The sequence below is a fragment of the Rissa tridactyla genome, chromosome 15 (genome assembly GCF_028500815.1).
Source record: "Rissa tridactyla isolate bRisTri1 chromosome 15, bRisTri1.patW.cur.20221130, whole genome shotgun sequence".
In the NCBI taxonomy this organism is placed as follows: Eukaryota; Metazoa; Chordata; class Aves; order Charadriiformes; family Laridae; genus Rissa; species Rissa tridactyla.
This window is the reverse complement of record NC_071480.1, coordinates 5033528-5055875: the sequence shown is the minus strand read 5'-3', so window position 1 is coordinate 5055875 and position 22348 is coordinate 5033528. Positions and strand designations below refer to the sequence as shown.

Sequence of the window (22348 nt, the reverse complement as noted above, 5' to 3'; positions counted from 1 at the left end):
CAAACGGGCTGGTGCGTTAATGCAATTCAAGATACAACTTTTCTCGTTGCTTTTACCCACAGAGTTTCTTTGGCAGCGAGAAGCGGTGCTGCGGAGAGGCAGGAGCTGACACAAGGGGGATTTATGGGATGGGTGACGACTCTTCCCATTGCACTTCCCACAGAGCAGCTTCACCCCCCCTGGGGAAGCCAAGGGGCAGCCTGTTTTGGGAAGAGCCAGAGGCTTCCCGCCTGCGGGGGGCCAGACGGCTCGTGTCCAGCCTCAACCCAAGGGCTGACCCCATGGAGGTCAGCCTTCTCCCTCTTGCCTAATTAAGCTGCAATTACACCCTTCCAAACAGAGGTGCCTTCGTGTGAGGGCGTGCAGCATCCACTGCAAAGAAGCTCTGGGCATGGCTGGAGCCATGTAATAAAAACCACATGAACAGTCACCAGGAGGAAACAAAAGAGCAAACCCAGTTCACGTACACCAGTTTCTCGGCAGTACCTTCCAAGGGAGCTGAAACAACTACTGAAGTCAGGCCGAAGAGCTGTTAAAAAGAAGAAGAAGAAAAAAAAATTGCTTACATAGAAAATATATTGTGCGGTTCATTTAACAACGGTTAAAGCAATTTAGAGCCATCAGCAGGATCAGAGCGCGGGATTTGCTCCGTTTGATCAGACAAATAAGGCGTGACGTCGGATGTCTCTGCCTGCAGAAGTTCAAACGCTGGGGCTTCTTCTGAGACCCCCTCTCTGCTCCGCCAAGAGCCTGGACACGTCCCATGCGGGGACAATCGTTTCTTTCCCGACCACCCCAGGCAATCTGCTGCCGCTACGCTGGTACTCTAAAGCATAAGATTGGATTAGGCTTTTCTTAGCTTGCCTCACTCCAAATGTAGTGTTGCCAATTTGTATGATTTTATGCCAAGCCTTGTGATATTTGGGATTTTTCTTAAGAGTGTCAGTTCCTGGAATAAAGTGATTACAGAAGAACCTCGTCGCTGCCTCGGTTATAAAAGTACATTCCTGTCCCACGTTGTTACCAGAAGGGTTGAAACGGGGAAGGAAGAGCCTGCGAGGGGGAGCTAAAGACTCCTCTTCCACCACCCAATCTTTGGGATTTGTTTCAAAGCTCCTGCATGTTTTTACGTAGCGATCTCTGATCTCAGAGCGTCTGGAACAGTCCTGGACAAATTTACCTTGGAATGGCAGACAAAATTTCTATCTAACTGGTGCATTCAAAGGGGAGCCTTGTTTCTGGAGCAGGAACAGAAGATCATCAAAATGACCCTGCTGGTCCTGACCAGGCTGAGCTCGTCCAGTGTCCTGTCCCTAGGACAGTGGCACTTCCCCAGGATGCTCTTGCAGCCTCAGTGATCTCTGGCTTGGAGACAAGCTGAGCTTTCACCTTAGACCATCTCCTACAAGGACTAACGGTGCAATGACAGAGATAACGGTGCTCAGCACATCTGGGCAACAATCCCACGTCTGCTGGAGGCTCTTTGCCATGGCTGTTCCAGGAAGTAAGGACTGCTCAGAGGTGACCTTGGTCTTCTGGAATGCGGGTGACCTCCACGTAGTCATGAAGATGCTGAACCACTGGGATAAGCTTTACTTCTGATGAACTCACTTCAGCGCTTCCTTTCAGACATCTGCTCTTTTTCCATGTCCCATCGTAAAACGAAACACCCCCTATCCTTTCAAGATGAGCGTGTTTTTCCTGGATTCAGAATCACTTGAGTTAGTTTTGGGGGCCACCAAGTTAGGATTTTAGCTGATTGCTGCAGGCTTGCTTCTCCTGGCCCTGTCACCGGTGTCCCAAGCTGCGATGTCGTGCAGCAAACAGACAACGGCCACCGTCGAATCCCATTTAAAGATGAGTCTTGTTATTTTTATACCAATTACAAGGTTATGGATCAGGCTAAAAGGTGTTTAATATGTTGTAATATTTAGGCACGCTTGGCTCCCACGTTTATTGGGGCTGTTTGTAGCAACATGGAATATGTGCTCACTGTGGAAGTATGTGGCACGCACATAAAAACGGCACAGATGTGCCGAGAAGCGCCAGGGAAGCCGGGCTGGGGAGCAAGTGCTCCTGCCTGCAGTGAGGGCAGCGGGAGAAGGGAAGAGAGGGGAGGGAAGGAGATGAACTCGTACCTGCTGGGCTTGCTCCACTCGGCTGCATCTTACTTTTACATAGTGTTTTCTTTTGAGGTCTCAAAATCCCATTGCACAATATTGTAAAAATGTCATAAAATATTTTATTGCATCGTACAACTGAAATGCTGCCAAGAGCCTTAACCCCTGAGCCGCCTCCTTCCCGCGGATGCCCGGCGTGTCCCTGCTCAGGAGCTGGCTCCCTTTGTTTTGCGGCTGAACTTTGAGGAGGATGGAGGGTGTTTAGGGGCTCGGAGGTGAGAGTTGCTGGATCACCACTCCAGGGCACTTAGTCTCTAAGACTAAATAAGTTAGCTAATTTGGGGCCTTCCCATGCCCCTATCCGGGGATTTCAGCTTGATGAGAATTAGAGGTGAGATTGGTCCTGATGCTTTCACTCCTCACCTTCTCCCCCAGCGCCAGTCCTGCAAATACCAATGGAAATGCGATCACTGCTCTGCAGGTACCCTGGGTGCATCCCCCTGTCTCATTTCATGCTGAACCCATCGATCAGCCCTGAAAGGACTTTTGGAAGCATCTGGAGTCAAATCACAAAGGTATGGGAGGTGAAGGACGAGCCCTCCCATGCATTGGCCCTTAGGAGGTTGATGGTGCTGCTGGACAGGCGAGCTTGGGAAGTCACTTCTCAGCACTGGGCCTCATTTTCCCAAGGTGGGCATGGAGACAAACAGCTTTATTGACCTGCTGAGTAAAGCTCTTGGAAATTTGCTGGTGAGGAGACCATGGTATCAGTGTTTATGAGACTGATGGTGGATCTTTTGAGACACGGGACTGATATTAGACCCTTCCCTTATACCGGTCCCCCAAATCAAGGTGAATCAAGGTGCAAACTGGACAAGGCCAACATGACCTTATGAGGTTCCTGTTCCCTTGGATGGAAGGAAAACCTAACCCCTCGGAGCATGGTTGTGGAGTCCAGCTCTGCACAAGCTTGGGTTTTCCTTCTGTCACTTGCCCTGTGATACCCAGCTACGTATCAAAAAATTGACCACCTGGCTACCCCATCCCTGCCTCAACAGACGCTGTCATTAACTTGGGAAATATTTCACATCAGCTGGAAAATTCCAGTGAGCTGGGGAGGCCAGAGGCCTCTCCTCCTGCAGATGTTGGGTCTGTGCTTGCCAGCAACCAGATCATGGCCTCAGTTTGTTATAAAGAAAGAGCGAAAATTAGCCAGCTGTTCTCAGTGGAGATTTTCATCCCTTTTTCTCCCCCTTTAATGAAAGAAATAATAACTCCATGAAAGGCTCAGGCAGAACTTATTCAGGCCCAGGGGAAATTCACCCTGCTCAGAGGTACAGATACCAATTAATTCTCACTTAAAACCTATTTTGAGTGGTACTTCATGGGTGTAAATCTTTCTGCTGGTGTTCATACAGAGGTGAATTTTCAACCTAGTTGTAGCCCTGAAGGGCAAAACCCCAACTATCTTTTCTTTCGTAGTTCCTAGGAACACAGTACAAGCAATTCCACATCTTTTAGCCTTCCTGGGCTGTAAGCAGGCTGCGGTATTGAGTCGTGGGCTAGGAGAGTCCTTAGGAGGAGCATTTATCTGCTGTAATGAACCTCAGGGTAGCTCTTGATTTTCAGTCTGTGTTACCAACGGTGCCTCCCACCCTCTCCCAGCCCCTAAGCCCGCCGGTGGTGCCTCACGTCTCACGGACACGCTGCTGGGAGTTTAATAAGGGACTCGTAACGCAAATTTCCCTTGAGTTTGTGCTAAATCTCCCATCCCGGAGGCTGGCGAGCTGGCTGAGATGTGCTGGGGAGGAATGCGGGGATCTGCTCCTTTGCTTTTCTGTCTAAACAAAATGCTTTCCCATAAACACGGAGGAGGAAACCCCACTTGGCTGAGCCCCTTGGAAGAAGTGTCTTCACTGGGAATGTTTATATGTTGCCTCTGAAACCTAAACTAAGTCAAACTGAGGCTTCGAGCAGAAACTGCCCCGCGTGGGACCGGTGCTGGGGTCTGTGCCGCGCAGCATCCGTGCAGCCAGGGCACGGCAGCGGAGCAGACCCTGCCTTGGGAACCGAGCTGGGGTCTCCATAAATGAAGTTCATCAGTTGCTCCTGCATAGACCTTCCTCGCGCTGGGGACAGCAATAACGGGGGCTGGAGGAGGAAGCCGCTCGCTCCTGCTTGCTCATGTTTAGTGTTCACGAGGGGTCATGGCACAGTGTCTCCCTGGTGAACCCAGGGCAGCCAAGATCCCATTGTCTTCTCCATGGGGAACCCAGGACCTTTTGGGAGCTTCAGGGTTTGCCTGGCATGTTCCTGAGTCTTGGTAAAGAAAGCGAAGTGCCCATGTCCCTGCCTCCCGTCAGCCCTGGCTACACCACGGACGCCTCTCCTTTGGAGAACCAGACAATCTAACTGTGTTTCCTTCATTTTAAACCACCTGGGGGAGGTTACCTGGGGGCTCTCCAAGCTCCATGAAGCGGTGTGTTGGGCAGTCTGGCTTTGCCATGGCAGTGCCTCAGTTTCCCTGCTGTAAAGCAGAGATAATTGCATGGACCGCCCGGAGGGAGCTAGCCTGGCTGGAGAGCACTGGGTGATTTTCTTACACCCCAAAGCAAAGTCCTTTAGGACTATTTGGGGTTATATATAAACACACGGACTATAAAGTGCCGTGTGTCACACTTTCTGTTAGTGAGCTTTCAACTGCCCAATGGTCACTACAGCAAAAGTGCCGTTGGTACTCTTCATGCTCTCCTGAAATCTATTTATTGTCCCCAGAGCTACCAGGAAGGAGAAGAGGGAGACGACTGAGATTTTTCAGCCTCACACCATGGGAACCCACCACGGTTCCCACGTCCACCCGTGTTTTGCTGCTGGACAGACCAACATGACCGACGGACAGGACTGTGTCCACTCAAGTGCCACCACGCAGAGGGCTGTATTGCAAAGCCGCAGCTCCCATACGGTCCCTGATATTGCTGGGAGTGTTTGACTGCGTGAGGAGGAAGCATAGCTGGCCCAGAATAGCACATGGGGAGAGCTCTGCCAGTACTCCCACTCTGTTTCTGCTAAGCTGAACGCAGACATAATCCGCTGAGCTGGGAGGCTGGGTTCCATTAGCATTAAAGGGGATGGGCACCCAGATTTTAATGCCCATCCGCTGCTAAGTCGTCCACAAAAGGGCTGGAAGGTTTTTTGCAATAGCAGTTTCCTGTATCAGAGCTGTCTAGAACAGCACAGAAATCACCGCGGATTTCAATCAGCTCCTCATTATTGGTTTCTCCTCTTAGCTCAGCCAGAACAGGTTATCTGAAATCTATTTGCCTACCTCCAGCATTTAAAAAAAAAATTAACCCCCCACATTATTCGCTCCACTCCTGCCCCTCTCAAAACTGATGGGAAACAATGTTCTGATATAATTAAGGAGAAGAAATCAGTGCCGGGAGTTGGAGCAGTTAGGGCAGCCCCTACACACGCTGCAAAGAAGTGGCTGAACATTGTAATAAATGGTGTAATCACCCACCCAGCTCGGCATCCCCACGTCTCAGCGAGCTGAGCCCCGCCACGATGCCGGGACCAGCAGTGCCCCCCGCGCACCCGGCACAGACCCCGCTGCCGGCACTGCCTGCTTGCACCAGTGCAGTCATACAGGCGAAGTATGGCAGGGCGATATAAAATATGACGCCCTGATTTCCAGCAGGAACAGGCACAAATCCATATATAACACCACGGGGAACGAGCACGCGAATCCACGCTGTGTGCCTGCAGTGTTGTGTACAGCCTCAGAAGCGTATTACAGGTGTGTCTGCGCTCGCAAAGCAACACAAGCCCTCACTGGGCTGGGATGCACTAACGAATTACAGGATTAATCCGTTTGTAACTGCTGCCCAGGCAGGTGGTGGAGTCCCCTTCTCTGGAGATTTTCAAGACCCGCCTGGATGCAGCCCTGAGGGATGTGCTTTAGGCAATCCTGCTCTAGCAGGGGAGTTGGACTAGATGATCTCTAGAGGTCCCTTCCAACTCTGAAGATTCCGTGATTCCGTGATTCCGTGATTCCGTAACCCCTACAGGAAGGCACAGCCAGGTATTGCTGCAAGCTCTTTGGGGCAGAGGTTGCCTTTTTGAGGTGTGTAGGAGTTAGGAGCTCTGTTAGGGGTGATACAGATGCACACTTCCCTGCCCGGAGAAGCTGTGGCTGCCCCATCCCTGGAAGTGTTCAAGGCCAGGCTTGATGAGGCTCTGAGCAACCCGATCTAGCGGGAGGTGTCCCTGCCCAGGGCAGGGGGGTGGAACAACATGATCTTTAAGGTCCCTTCCAACCTGAACCATCCTGTGATTCTATGATTATATTCATTAGCAGCGTCTAAAAATCATCTCTGCCTGAGCAGTGCGGCGTCCGTGCTGTGATGCAGAAATGAGGACCGCAGGGCAGTGAGGGACATCTCCCACCGCGCGGTTCGGTCCCCATGTCATACAGGGCACGTGTCGTACAACCCCCGCAGCAGTTACAGCACAAACCCAGACGCAAACGACAGCTACGTACTATTTTGCATTTGGGCGGTGGTACAGCGTGTCCCGTCACATCCCACACGAACGCACAGGCGCGTTGCCCCGAGAGCACATCTGCCTGCAAAAGCAAACACCGTCACTCAACCAGCCACAAACGCTTCTGCATATGGAAAAAGGCACAGGGGCAGCGGCTTCAAAGGGTGAGCGGGAAGAAAGTAAAGCAGCTATAGCAGCGTATAACCTCCTCCACGTCAAACACTGATGGAGAGAGACGTAGTCAGCATCCAAGTTCCCATCTCCCCTTTTTTTTTTTTTTGCAAAGTTTATTTATGAAATCTGGGGATGAAAGCAGGGTCCGATACGGGATGCGCAGCACAACCCACAGAGGTGAAACCGGATGGTGGCAGATAACACAGGCAAACAGCAACGAGCAACACAGAAATATAAATAAAATCATGGGGTTTTTAGGAATTCATCAGAGACTCACAACAAGGATGGATCTTCCAGGGGGGCTAAAGCAAAAAGCAACGTAGCTTTTTTTGTCTCTTGCTGCTGGCTGCTCTGAAATTACACTGCTTTACACCCTTCTGTTCTTTATTTCCTCTCTGGAGGTGCTGCCACATGGAAGCAAAGCTGATCAGCAGGCTCTTCGGAGCCTGTGAATTAAAACCTGCCCTCTGATTAAAACGCTGCCGCACTTTGCTCTCCCTCTGTCTCGGTCTCTGGTCATATTGATGCGGCGCCAAGACAAAACATGGACTCGTCTCTCATAAAGAATCGCATCTCCTCCACAGCCCAGCGCCGTGTCACTGGTGAGCGGCTCCCATCTTCCATCATGCAAAGTGAAATGATTAAAAGAGAATTACTGGAATCCCCTACATCTCCATCAGAGACCAGGCTTGGTCAGTTGGAAAAATAAGTAATGAACATCATTTGTTAATGTCACTGTTAAGTGATGAATTTTTTTTATGCTTAACACGCCAGGCCTATTTTCTCTTCATTTCCACGTTTGTTTTTGAACCTGCTAATTTAATTAAATCTCTGCTGTTGAGCAGCCATTAAAGGTGACCAACCGTGCAAGGTGCCTGCTGTGGTGCACCAGAAAATTCAAGTAAATGGGAGGCAGCTTGGGGAGAGAGGAGCAGGTCCCTGCGCCGTACCAGGGCAACACCTGGGTTTATGGGGTTATGCCCCTGCAGAAGGAGTTGTAGGATATTTTAACGCATTGCACAGGGTATTCCAACCTTTCCCGATCCTAGGGCAATGCTCTGAAAATATATCCTGGATGACTTGGGCCTTAAATACATCTCCTTGCAGCATTTTTGTTTAACATAAGCGTCTCGCCACACGCCACGGGCTTTTTATCTTCCCATCTAAAGGAAAAAACATCTGGAATGAACCAGAAATATAAACATATGCTTTTTGCTTTGAGGATCCTCTCCATGCACAGGTAGCGAAAAGAGCAGGGAGGGGAGGGGAGGCATCAGACATAGCAGCAGTGTGCCCTTTCCCTCTTCCCCTGACCAGGCATCTCAGTGACCTGCAGCTTCAAGACGTGTTGTTAGCAAAAATCAGAAAGCATTGGGGTCCCTAAACCGGTCTCAACAGCCTCATGCATTTTGTACTTTGTAGAGTGAAGCGTTCACCTTGCAGATGCAGACAGCATCCATGCCTCCCCGTAATCTGCACCCATGAGCTTTGGTTTTGCCTTTCAGAAGGAATTTAATCCATGACACGACACGGCACCGCAGGGCTTGGGGGAATTCCCCTTCAAAGCCCCATGAGAGACTGAGAGCCATCGGGTCCCGTCTGTCCCTTCGCGCTGTGCCCCTTGAGCCACAGCTAAGGGATGTTGCTGCCCTGGGGGGGATGCTCTGAGAGCCCTGTGGTCCCCGCGTTCCAGCAGAGCACAGACCAGCCTGTCCAACAGCGCTTCCCGAGAGAGGGGATGCTTCTGCACTGGCTTCCCATCAAGAACACCCACAGGCAATTTTAATGCAAGGTCCACCTGATGCTGGGAGGAGCGAGATGGCCGGGGGCACCTCATCTGGGAATGTCCCATGGGGAAAAGCGGGGATGCAACGCCTCGGTGATGTGCAGCCTTCTTGAGGTGAGCATTATCCCAGGAGGACACTCACAACTGCCTGTCTTCTTTTTCCTCCTTGGCAACCTCGCTTCTCTGGGCAATAAGACCTCATCTGAGGAACGGTTAGTAGGAATGAGACGGGGTTTGTGCTGCTCCGAGACAACATTACGCAGGGAAAGACTGAAATTATCACATGCTGTCTGATAAGAATACCGTTCTCCAGAGCCCAACATGGAGCTGCTGGATGGCACGCATTTTTCCTCACAGCCTATGTTCGGGAGCTGCTTCATTACTTCTCAGAAGCAGCCGATAAGAGCCGAGCCGTGGCTCCTGCTGAGCGGAAAGGCAGACGACCTCCCACGGCCCTTGCGTGGTGGGTCTGTGCTTGTTGCTGAAGCCGACACAATTTATCCGGCTCTAAGAGACTCCTATCTTCCTACGATTTAAAAGCAGAGGAGCTGTAGCGCTGCCATGCTCATTTTTGCAGGTGAAGCTGGGATGTCCAAGGTAGTGCCCGCTTGGGCAAGAGGTGGGGAAGTCCTTGGTGATGGTGAAAGCTCAGGTGGTGCCATCAGTGGCCATGAGATACCAGCCTGAGAGGGTCCTCCAGCATGGACCACGGCCTGGGCACTCCAGCAAGGTGGCGGCGCCTGTTTTCATGACAAGCAAAGCAGCAGATCCATGTGCGTGTCACGGAAAAAAGAAAACAAGTCACCCCCCGGCCTGGTGGAAAGGAGTGTGGCTGTGCTGCTGTCAGGGCAATGCCCCCTCTTTGCACCAGCGCTGGATTTGGCCCAGTCTCCTCAGGAAGCCCAGAGGGATCCAAAATGCAAATGTAAATAGATGCTTTAAAAAGCACTGGAATATATACAAGCTCCAGCAGGAATGTGGGGAGCAGCTGCTGTTTTTCTCCTTGGCCCTCTGCTGAATGTACACATGCACATTTTGTTGGTTGTAAATGTTTAGAGAAAACAGTTGCAATCAGACTCTTTGAGGACCACTTTATATCAGCTGGGCACTTGTAGGAGAACCGTGGCAGTGATGAGCTGTGCACATACAGCCCAGGCTATCGAAGTCTTCACCCCCAAGCACGGCTAAGCACCGCTCCTCTGCTCTTACACGCTGGCATTTCAGCATAGGTGACAAAGAGCAAACACAAAGCAAGCTGTCGAAATGACTGCCCTTACCTCTAGCAAGAACATCCCTAAGCTACTTACGAATTCAGTGCTCACCCCACAGAGCTCGTCCAGCATCAGGGGGAAAGTCTGCCGGTCCCACTGGCAGCAGCCTTAGCGCTCGTACTGATCCATGGCTGATTTTTTCTCACCAGCTTTCGCTTAATAGTTGGAAGAAAGCAGAGGCGGGCTGAAAGCAAAATCTCTGGGTCCAAGCAGCCTTGGATGCTGCTGCAAAACCCCTCTTCTCTTTCCTCCCCTTACATCCTTCTCACCCATGGAAGAATTACCAGCCAGGTTGGGATAACGTAGCAATGTAGGCCAGGGAGATGGGGAGGAGGGAAGGAAAGTCCATGGGCTGATCTCTATAAAGGTTATAGAGAAAGGCAGGCACATCTTTAGCCTTGCCTTAGATTCCTGTCTCCCTGCATCGACTTGTGGCCCTCACTTAGAATTCTAACGCATCTGAAGCTAGATGAGACCATCGCATCCAACAAGCTGAGAGGTAGCTGAAGATGCGAATTTGGGAAAAAAGGAAAGGAAAGAAGAGACATAAGAGGAGAGAGGATGGAAAAAAAAGCCACCAGGATCTGTGGCAGAGCCTGGCTGAAGACCTGCGCATCCCTCCCAGTGCCCTGGAGCAGCTCCCTCTCCTCCTGTGCAGAGGAGCAGAAGGCACTCCAGCCCTTTTGGCCAAGGGTCTCCTCAAAGACCTTTGCTCCCATCTCACCCCAGCCCAGGCTGGAGCTCTCTTCCAGCTGGGACAAAGTCAGGCAAAGCAGAAAACAAACACGTCCTAATTGCAAGTGGCATCTCCTGCTGCGGGTGGTCTGTGGCCGGAGAAGCGTGACATTGTCTGGGAGCCCCGCCACACGGTGGGCAGCAGCACGGAGGGGCGGCGTGTCCCTGCCCGTGGCGCTCGTCCTGCTGCTGGGTAATAAGGGCTTAATGGGGGAAAGGAGGCAGTGGGCTGTGCAGCAATCAGCCAGGAGCTGGCTGCAGTAGTTGTCATTAAAGGTGCACAACTGGCTCCCGGAGAACAAAACACTCATCTCTCCCACCAGCCCTCCCAGTACAGTTTTGGTGCTGGGCCAGGGCGTTGCGATTGTTGTTTTGATGGACGCCGATTCAAAACAAGCCCTCAGACAGTAATGAGGCTTGTTCAAATTGCCTGGGACTCCGTTTGTTCTCCTCTCAATTAATGCTTTCAGAGGAAGAATGCAAATTATTTCCCAAATTGGGGGGCGAGGAGGGGGTGGGGATGGGGACAATGTTGAGAGAGGGTGACCAGCTCATCGGAGGGAAGGATGAACCTCCAGCTCTTTGCATCCAACCCAGCTTTGCCTCTTGGACAGTAAAAGAGTTTAATGTTGACAAGTGAGTTCATAATTAATAACCTTTAACTGCATGTCACTAACGAGGAAGGCTGTGGCAAATTCCAACCCCACCGTGCCATGTTACAGCGGTGTTCATCCGTCAGTAACTGCTCCCTGGGTTGCGGCTCTCTTCCAGCCTCTGCGTGGGCAAAGGGGGAGGCAGAAAGCTGCCTCCATGGGGACAATTAGGTGACATCTCATGGCACCGTGATGCCCTGGATGTGTCAGCAGAGAGGCTGACGAGTCCCCGTACAGAATTGGGTCATGGGAGAAATTTTTCTGTGGTTAGACAGGGTCTGAAATATGCCAAAGTTGGGTTTTTTCCCTTGTCTGGGGTAAAGTGGCATAAATCCATGCGTTCCCACCGAGGACTAAGCAGATGGGTGCCCATGGGCCACCTCCTCCCACCCATGTCACCATTGACTTGGTGTCCCTCATGTACCACGTCTGGGCCACAGCCTATGACCATTTCTCACTCCTTTTTCCTGGGAGTGGAATTTCTACCTGTTGTTTGCCCAGAAGTTACATTTGTGCCAAGGCAGACCACACCGCGTGCTGCCCAAACTTATTTATCATCTGAGAAGACACTTAGTATTGGCTTTTAACTTGTTTTATGGGTGGCTTTGCTCTGATGAAATGTGTCCCCTGTCTCCCAGTCCCCCCTTCCCCTCCCTCCTGGCTGAGCCAAGAGACCCTGAGGCGTCCATGGGGCCTGGGGCAGGAGGCTGGATGCTCTGGCACAGAGAGAAGCACTTCTGAACTTTTACGTTTGAAAAAACAACAAAAAAAGGCATTTTGGCACCAGCAGAGTCTGAGTAGAGAGTCCTAGGATTGCAGTTTGAATTTGGGTTCCTCGCATTTTTATTCGCCCCGGGCTGAGGGTGCAGGAGGGCACAAGGGGGGCAAGTGTGCTCGGGTGGCACGGCTGGGGTGGCACGGCTGGCGGCACATCAGGAGCCACGCAGGGCTCAGTCCAGCAAACGGGGCCCAGAAAAGAAAGTGGTATCGAAAGGAAAGAATAAGCAATCCCCATTTCGCTTTTGGGGAGAAAGATAAAAGAGTGTAAATCAATCTCAATCCGTTCTGTTCTTAAAACTGATTTTTTTAAAGTTTGTGCTCAATTCCTTGTGTGCTCAGTTCTCTCCTTCAGAAATGTTCTCTGCACTCTGCGCTTGATGGTCATTTTCTAATTGGGCAAATGCTTTTGGGTTTTTTCCCCCCCAAAATGAAAGCTCAGTTCTCCTGGATAATTTAACTTCTTATAAAATATTGAGAATTAAGACCTAATGGAAAAAAACCTAAAATAAATATTTTATGGCTCTGAAAAGCTCCCAAACTCCAGCATGGAAAGCTGTTAGATACTGCTGTGTTTCTTTTTTTTTTTTTTTTTAAAAAAAAAGTAAGTTTACTGCTTGGAAAAACTCATAACTAATTTATTTATGCCCCCAGTGGCCAGGGGCAGCAGACTGTGATGAGGGGAAGGGATGGGTGTTGGGCAGTTTTTAGGAGAAAAGTAGAAAGAATGAATTTTGCCCCCTTAAAGATATCAAATGCTGATCTGTCTTTACTGACACTTTTGCTACATGAGCCACGTTTTAAAAACGAGATCCTGTGAAAGCCCAGCCCTTGTCACTAAGATGCTCAAAGGGGCTCAGGCTCCTTGTAGGAGAAAGCTGAGTGCTGGGCACCGGCTGGGAGAGCTGCTGCTTGCACAGGGCTGGGCATCGCTGGAAAATCCCTGCGTTACCTGCTGGTGGCATCTACGTGTCCCTGCTGGGGACAGGGAGTGAAGGTCATAGCCATTGCCTCGGGTTCTCCAGGGAAAGACCCACTTCTAGGGGGTGCGAATCCATCCCTTGCATATTTGAACATAAAGACTTAGGGGTGTTTTCCTGCTTGAACTTGTTCACGCTGCTATTGGTTTTCCACCAGATTTTGAAAAATGGAGAAAACGCAGCTTTTGTGAAAAATCCCCGTCCCGCAGCACTTCTTGGCTAACGCCAGCCCTGCCTGTCCCTGGTCCTCCTCACAGGCTGGGCAGGGCGGCGGGTCCAAGAGGTGACAGCGTCAGGGAGAGGTCAGGAAAAGTTTAAGAAGTGCCGTAATTAGGGTTAGCCGCCCATTTTTCTTTCTGTCCAATCGATGAGGGTCTCTACGTGAATGCATATGATCCCATTTCCTAGGAGGGAGACTGTAACTGGGTGGGGAACACGGGTTTTGATGGATCATCCTGCATGAGGGCGGCCTCTTCATTGGCCCCTAATGACATCCCCACGGTATGGCAGCCGACTGATGGATGGCAGGTAGGAAACCCCAGGAGAGGGAAAGTGAAGGATATTCCTATTATCTGCAGGCATGTTCAGTAGACAGGATTCTTTTCTTTTTTTTTTTTTTTTTTTTTTTAATTATTATTTTGAAGCTCTATCCAGAGAGGATTGGTTATAAAGGGGAAAACTGTTCGGCTCATTATCCTTCAATTATTGAAGTGAATGATTTGGGTAAGATGGAGGAAACTGAAAACATAGAGATTCTATTCCAGTCCATTAGGCAACCTTAGATTTCCTAAAGCAGTATCTTTAAGGCTGGCAGAAATATTTTTTAATTTATTCTGTCATCTGCAGACCGGGAGAACTGTGTCATTATGGAAAGGACTTTCTGAAAGCTAAACATTTTATCCTCCTGTTTTGCTCTTCATAGTAATAATCTCTCTGCGCCTCCTACCCCTGAGCTGCTGGTTTCTGTTTTAGTTGGCTTTTAATCTTAAAAAAGTGATCAGTCTGGCTTTTGAAAGGACTGCCTGCTCCACTAGTGATCATACCTCACCTCCCCCGAAACGTGAAACGCTAAAAGCTAAGCAGGATACAAGGAACGAAAAAGTTTTGTTGTGGTTAGAAAATGTTCCATAAGAAATAATATTATGAGAAAAATTAAAATGCTTTCACTAAAAATAAACTGGTATTATGAAAATGTCCCAGGTGGAGAACACAGATGCTCTACAACCAGAAGGACGGGTGTGACATTAGGCATGTACCTCTTTCCATACTCCCATTTTTTTCTTGCAAAGTTAGGCCAGGATAGCTCCGGGATTGCCCTTTCCTGCTGGTTTGGGTGGGTGGGAGCTGGGCAGCTGCGGTGCCTCATCCCTCGCTGCCGGTGGCACCTCACAGCCCTTGCTGGGACCTCGCCGCCACCGGGGCCAGAGCCAGGAGCAGCGTCCCCACACCTCCTCACTGCTGCCCGCCTGGGAAATGGCACTTGTGATAAACTACACAAGGAGGTTTTCTAAGAAGTTTTCCAGAGAAAGGGAAGAGTTTCAGCCACTCGCTTCCCAGCTCCTCTGCCGGGCTGCAGACACTCAAGTAACACTGGGTTTTTGTTCCTACAGCGCAAAGGCACCAGGCAGTCACTGATCTCGTATGACATCTCTTTGCTGTCACAGAGTCACCTCCTGCTCCTCTCCTCTGGACCGAACACCTTGACCCCCCTCGGCTGCTCTCTGCAGCTGGTCCTTCCTGCACTCCCCATCACTCTGCTGACCTCCAGCCTCTAACTTGTCCCTGTCTTTTTTGACAATACCAGACTCAAAGAGGGAGACGGTGTTTTGGGCAAGACCTCAAACGTGCTAAGGAAGCAAAGAAAAATTATCTTTGCACATCCCCGGATGAGATTTGAATGAGAATCGGCATTATATTGCAATATTGGTCCATGTTTAGCTTGCGATCCACTTTTACACCATGCTGTTCTTCGGTCAATTAACTTTGATGTGGTACTTGCGCATTTGTATTCTTCTTAAATGTACCATTTTACAGTTTTTACTGAGTGTTACATTGCTAGATTCCTAATCAGGTGCTCGGCTTGTTAAGATCGCTTTTGCTCTGATAAGGTGTTTTCAACCAAGTGTATATCCAAATTACATCTTTCAGACAGTGATTTCCTCCAGACAGCACTGTCCTAAGTTATGAGAGCATCAATCCAGACACTGTCAAAAGCCTCCTCACTCAAAAGCCATCACGCGTCTCGCTTAGCTCTTATTCCAAAGGAGGAAATGAAATTAATTTGACATGTCAGCATACATTGAGGTAAAACTGAGGGGTATTTTTCGCGTGGGAGAGTAGTTATTGGGTTGTTTTGGAGGTTTTTAGCACAGAGCACCACTCTTTTAAGTGGATCTACTCCACTGGACTACAAAATTTGGGATAACTCAAGAGACTGTTGATACACCCACGAATTTGTCTGATGAAGATAAGATCTAAATATGTCTCAAATAAAGAGAGAAGTTTTTTGTTAAAACTCAGCTGGCTTCAGAGCCTGTCAAACTCAAACACCAAAAAGTTTTCAACAAACCTCTTCAGCTGCTCTCCCTCTATAGTTTACCTCACCCCTTTCCATTTATCTCCAAAATCCAAACAGCTTAATACTTATCTCATGTGAAAGCTAACAAGAGAGTTTACATTTTTTTTCTGAGAGAGACTTAAGTTCATCAATTGTGTTGCTGTTTTTCAGCCACTCACTTGCCTAAGTGGCTTCAATAACAGAGTTGAGTTATGGACACAATATTATTACTTTTGTCGTTACCTCAAAGTGTGCGTTGCTGATGTTTGGCCTTATTTCCCTTTCTTTCCCCTTTATCTGAAATGTCATAACCTTCTTATTTCTGTTCATTACATCTTACATCATTATTGTCAGCTTGCACACGCATTTGTGAGATTTTGTTTTTCATCTGTAGTCTGAATTAAACTCAGTTTGAAGCAAGTTGTTTTATGTCTCTGGAAACCCATGAAAGATTTCTGAAAGCCAGACTTGTCCCTTATTAGCTGTGTAACTGATGGATCAAACATAATGATACTAAAAATAAAAACCTGTTCTTAACAACTCTGATGGGCGGTGGAAGATTGAAAACTTTAAAGTGCTGTCTCTCAGTAATTACTTTCAATTAATGCATTTGCCTTTTGCCGAAGACAACCAAGGTGCAAACGGCTCCTGGAGCTGACTCTACCATTGTGCCCAAGAATAAAGTTTGTTTCTTTGCAAAGACACAATGCAGCGTCCGTGGGATTTTGTTTCTATCAACAGTAAATCACGTGTCTCAATCTTAACAAGTACTTTTACGAAGCAAATTCTTAAAAAATATGATGGACCAGCTCCAGAAGTTGTGAAAGGACCCTTAGTTTCCCTTGTGCTAGCAAAGCACCGTAAAAATATATACAGAGTTGAGACAAAGTTGACAATTTTTCCTAACAAGTAAAGAAAACACACTGCACTCAGATCCAGCAATAAGAAATGCAGAAGTTTCATAAAGGTTTTGGATCCGATCCACAGCTGGTAAATTAAAATAAAATATTTTAAACCCGCTCCTTCCCATAAGAAGGTACAGACTTTTAAGATCTATTTTTACACAGCTCAATTAGGACGATAATAGTTTCACAACTGTTTCCCATGAAGGGGAACTGACGGCAAGTTCCCCAAAATACCTGTTGAAATGCTGCAGCCTCCAAAATTGGGTGTAAAAGGCTGATGGAAGCGTTTGACCTTCTTTGCGAAAGACGTGGGGGAGGCTTCTCGCGAAATCTTTCAAACAATGTCAGTCTGTCAATTTTCAGACTCTTTAATTTTTTCCAGCTGTAAATCAATCATCTTATTAACTCTTCTCTAACGTCTCCCACCAAGTTATCTGGGACTGGCAGCTTGACAAGCCATTTTTGTGGAGCCGTGAGAATAAAGTTCCTCTTGTGCCTTGCCGTGATGTCATGAGCACTCACTCCTGGCTTTCGCTGATCCTCTTTCACAAAAGCCTCCTTCTTTGCTCGGAGCAATTATTCAGCTATTAAAGCACATTACGTTAGGTTTCTTATTTTAAGAGTGATATCACTCCTTGCTTTAATGTCCAGCCGATGGAGCAATTTGCACTAACTTCCCCTGACACCGTGCTGGTGCTGGAGTCCCCAGGTTATGTTCCTGCCTGCATAAAGCTGCTATTGACGGGATCTACATGTGGAGAAGGCAGAGGGGCTGTGACTGATTTAAACATGTAAGTATGCAACATTAGGTACTCACTTCTACGAAACAACATTACCAGAGCCACCGTTGAGCCCTGCTTTGACAAATCTTTAAACCTTTCCTCCATGCCTCTTCGTCCTGGCTTCTTAAGAGGATGAAGCTCATGAGCCCCAGCTGTGTGTGGGCACTTGCATGTGTATGAACGTTTCCTCCCCACTTCTGGCCCATCACCTATGCCAGACCAGACCAAGTCCTACCAGTCCTGCAAAACCAGGTGGCCGGGTCGGAGAGGAAAACATGCAAAGAGGAGCTGCCACAGGTGCTCCAGAGAAAGGTTCCCTTGGAGCCTGCACCCCCTTACGCACCACAGCATGCATACACAACACTCGGGTGATCTGTCCCTTGTCTCTCTCCAGCCCATCACCATCCAAAGCGCATTCAGGGATCTTCCTTCCAGAGGGAACCAAAGGAAAGTGAACTCGGGGCTTGTGGGGACATGGGAGCAGACTTGGTGAGGGATCTGGTGAGGGCAGAGCCTGCTGCAGGCCATCCATCTCCATGGAGCCATAGAAAACCACACGCCCTGAGTCCTGGAGCTCTGAGAACAAGCTGCTGACACCTCCCACCTTTGTTATGCTCACTCTTCCTCCTTCCCTGCAAACTCAATTTCCTCGTCCCCTTTGACACATTAATGGTTTTCAACTTTCATCCCCAAATCTCTTCTTTTCTCCCCTGTGCGCTACACCCTGTGGGGAGGTCGCTGCAGCTGCTGGAGGCCAGGCTGGGGACCGAGGGGCTGCGCATGCGGGGCTCTGCTCAGGCTGGGGGGGCTCACGTCTGCAACTTGAACGGCGTCTGTTCTCCCAGTTCAAAACCAGAGTGACTGTAGCCTCTGACATGTGCCCATGAAGTCCTGATTTCAGATAACCCTTGTTTTCTATTTCTGTTCCCAGTTTGGGTTTGGGAGTAGCAAGGGGAAAGGGCTGAGGCAGGAGAGCTCTGTCTGTCCCAACCTGTAGGTCCCCTCCTGCTCCCCCGAGCACCTTGTAGTAAGCTAGGGAAACCCACACCTGCTCTAGAGTATCACGGTAGGACTGACGGACACTACAGAGGCAGCCATAGGGGCTGGCTGTCACCGAGCCACTTCTAAGCCCCTGCACATCCATGTACACCCTCCTCCTGGACGGAGGATGCTGCCAGCAGCTGTATCCCGACAGGCAGCACCCAGCTCCTGCCTGCCTACGGAGCCTGCCTGGCACCTACGGCCCTTTTTGAGGGGGGAAAAGGGAGGTCTGGCCGCTTTGCCCTACTCATGGTGTCTCCTCAGAGGGGCTGAAGGTGTTCAGCTCCATCTCGGGTTTCCCCGCAGGTGGTCCAATGCTCGGGAGGCTCAGGTGTATATATAAAGACCTGCTATTTATAGGTTTGCTTAATTCCCTAGTTCTACTGCGTATTAACCGCAAACCAAGCAAAAATGTGCAGCAATCTGTTATTACTGCTCCACCTTACACGCAAGGTGTGGAGCTCAGCTGTCAATGAAGGACTTTCCACTGACAAATGCATATCTGGCGCGGCAAGCAATGCTTCGGGTTTAAAGAGCCAGCGAGGGCTTAAAATCTGTTTTCATCACTGGCTCCAAATGTCACATGGATGTGCTGATGGTTTGATTCTGAATTTAGGGTGGCATAATCAGGGAGCAAGTACCTGCCCCACAATGCAGGTTTCCAGCCTCTCTCAAAAGCCTGAGCTTGTGATCTGAGATACTATCAGGCTAAATTCATCATTACTATCTCATCTGGTTTTAATTAAGAGCTAGTAAGGTGTTATCACCATTAGTATCACCATTCAACGTGCAATTCATGATGCACATGTGTAGGTCAAATTGAGGTGTTGTTGTTCGAAGACTACACTGAATTTTTAAGTCCCACCGGGCTGAAAATAGCAGAAGCCAAAGAGAAACGAGCACTTTTTGGAAAAAGTGACTCATCCAGACATTTGGGGTGAACTGCTCCCTGGAGATCCCTTTTCTTTTAACTACCAGGTGAGGAAACTGAAATGACCAACTGACTCCATTAGCCTCTGCTAAGCTGCACAGGCCACTTTGGGTCCCAGTAAGGCTAACAGTCAGTTTTATACAGCCAGGTTTTTTTCAGGCTATCTGGGCATGCAGCAGGACAGTGGAAAGAGAGCCTGAAACTTGAGGGTTTCCCTGAAGTATGCAACTGAGAAGAAAATGCATTGAGTGTTATGAAAGACTTGGACAACGTACTGCTGCCTCCAGTGAGAAAGCCAGCCCAGACTTCGCAAGAAATAGAGCAGAAGCAGCAGAACGGATGATGAAACCGGGGAAGGATTTAGTTGTGGTTATTATGTAAAAGAAGCTCAGAGAGGAAATCATTAAAAGGGAAAAGGTGTTGTAGGAGAAAGTGGCAAAGAAAAGCTTGACAAGCTGCAAGAACATGCGTTGGGAGGGGACTCATGGGATAAGACGTTACAAAGCAGCTCTGGGATAACAGGGTTACAAAGCATAACCTGGATGTTGGAGCAATCACACGGCAAGGGAAATCCAAGCAGAAGACTTTGGTCTGTGTTAGCTCCCAACAAAACACTTAACACAATGCTCTTAAGTCTGAGGATCCGTGTTACTCATTCCTTCTGGGGTAGGACACGAGGCAGCCATTTAGCAGCACAGGACAGTGGCTGGAAAGGATGGAAGCAGGCTGTAAAGTGGAATCACGCACTCAGCTATAACTATGTGGATGGCATGGGCTCATGGCACGGAGCTGCTGCCCTGAAGGGAACGCTAACGATCACACATGGACAGGAACTGGCAGTCAATCCCCAGAAAGGAATTTAAATGAAGTGATGCACCAGTGTTAGTGACTTTGGCAAAAAAATCCAAAGCGCTTTGGGTTGTGGAGTCTTCTCCGAGGTTTCCATCTGCATCGGCATTACCCGCTGTAGGATCGCTTCTGTGTGACAGCTACGGGACTCTGGCTCCTGTCACCGCTGGAACAAGCAGCCCCTTTGCAACACACACCTTTTTACCAATCGTGTGACTCACTTAATGAGGGCTTTGCACATTCACATATATTTTCATTTAAGAGGAGTCCCATCAAGGAAGAGGAGCCTCCTGCCAGACTGGTTCTAATGCTTCTCAGCTCTGGGCAGCAGCCAGCCCTGCCAGCTCCTCGCAGCTCAAGGCAAAAGAAAGAGAGAGAGGGGGAAGAGAAATGCGCAACTAAAGAGGCTTTAGTGGCAAAAATGTGCTTCAGACAAACTTTTATGGGGTCCCTCTGGACAGTAGATGTTAAATTTTGATAATCATTTAGAAAAAATCCTATTGAACTGGCAAAAGGGAAAAGCTGAATAAGGAAAAAATGGCACGAGATGGGTTATTTCTAATCATCGTCATCAAGGTTTAATGTAGTTCAGATATACACCATGGGGAGGGAAGATGTTCTCTGCTTTCACTTTGGTGCAGCGTGGGCTGGAGTGAAATAACAACGGCCCTAGAGAGTCACCCTGGCCATAACCTCTGGCACTGCCATCGGAGGTGGCCGATGGCTGTGGAAGAGAGCAGCCTGGCAGCTCACCGTTCCTTCACCCTGTCTGCTCCTACGTGCAAACATCTGTAGGTGCCTGAAGCTTTTTAACCCGCCCCGAGCAGCTGGCTATTGTACCTGGCACCCACTGGGGCCACCCTGCCCAGCACAGTGACCACAGCTCTACGAGGTGGTCCAGCCAAAGGTGGCTGAGAGGGGAAGAGTTATGAGGGAGGGAGGGGGGGATGGAGCGCCGAGTTACAAAACACTTACGCAACAGCAAAATGACACCAACAACTACACCTGCTAATCACCAAGCCCTAAACAAACACATCATTTAAAACTTCTTGGGTTTGAGGGGGTTTGCTGGGTTTACATTAGCATTAAGACCCAAGTGATCTTTCCCTCGCTGGGTACCCCTGTTGTCCCAAGGACATCATGAGTCAAGTTCCGGACCTGAGAACCGGCAGCCACTCGTAGTCACACAGTGAATTTTTCTTTTATTAACAGACGTTTTCTGCATCGTGCATCTCTGCTGACAGCCTCCAGCTCATGGGAAATGTGAACACTCGTGGTTTCAACCTGATTTGGACTGGAAGCAAGATTAACACTAAAAAAGCCCAATGAAAAGGAAATCCTGCTTCTCGACGTGCTGCAATGGCAGCGGCACAGAGCTGATCTCTCAGAGTGGGGCACAGGCAGCTCCTCCCATTTGAGAGTTTAAATGGGTTGCATTTGGATGGACAATGAAAGCCAAACACAAACAAATCTCTTGCAAAGGGAATACACGGATGGGCCCTTCCACTAAGGCAGCCTGCAAATGAGATGTCCCAGCCATGGGGTGCCCTGGGGACCTGGCCTGGGAGATGACCAGAAAACAAGGCTTTTTGCCCCTCATCAGTGGGCCGTCAAGATGCCAAAGGCCAAGCAGAGAGGTGCACACACCCAGGCAGACTTCTGACAGAAGGACATGTGGCAGGGACAGTAGAGGGAGGTCCCATATACTATATTAATGGAGGCAATATATTTCCTTCGCATTGGCAGAGGCCTCTCTGTTGCACACTTTCTAACCTGGCGGTATCAGCAGGTCTTAAAGCAGAAAGCCTTTCTTAAACATGGCTGTGCATGCATACGTCATCTTTGTAATTATCAGAGTCTGACAAAGCATTTGCAGTACACACCTATGGCATATACGCTGCAAAGAGCAGAGTTGCTCCGTGTAGGCGTAATGGGAATTTCTCCATGATTTTTGAGGTCCAATAACCTGGACTGCTGGATACCCAGAAGGCAGGTGCACCACAGCCCACGTCAGCAGGGTAGTAAATCATCACCAAAATTGGTAGTTCACTGACAAAGTTGTTAAAGTCAGCAAATCTGTCTATTATAAGCACGTTGATGACTAGAGGACATCAGGTTTTTCATTGGGACCTCAACACCTTTTGCCTGCTGTGCTGTTTAGCAGTTCTGAAAATCTCGACCTCAATCTCTGAAGGTTTTTTTAGACTTGCTCTAACATACAGGAACACATCGAGCAGAGGGGTTC

At 49.1% G+C, this 22348-nt stretch overlaps 1 long non-coding RNA gene across 1 annotated transcript in view; it reads right to left on the bottom strand.

Annotated features, from left to right (window-relative positions):
- Window positions 1-204: 204 nt before the first annotated feature.
- The window catches only part of LOC128918005 (uncharacterized), a 49431-nt gene continuing 27287 nt past the window's right edge, over window positions 205-22348 (bottom strand). The window contains exon 3 of the long non-coding RNA XR_008469428.1: window positions 205-529. This is a non-coding gene — a long non-coding RNA (uncharacterized LOC128918005). The remainder of the gene's footprint in view (window positions 530-22348) is intronic.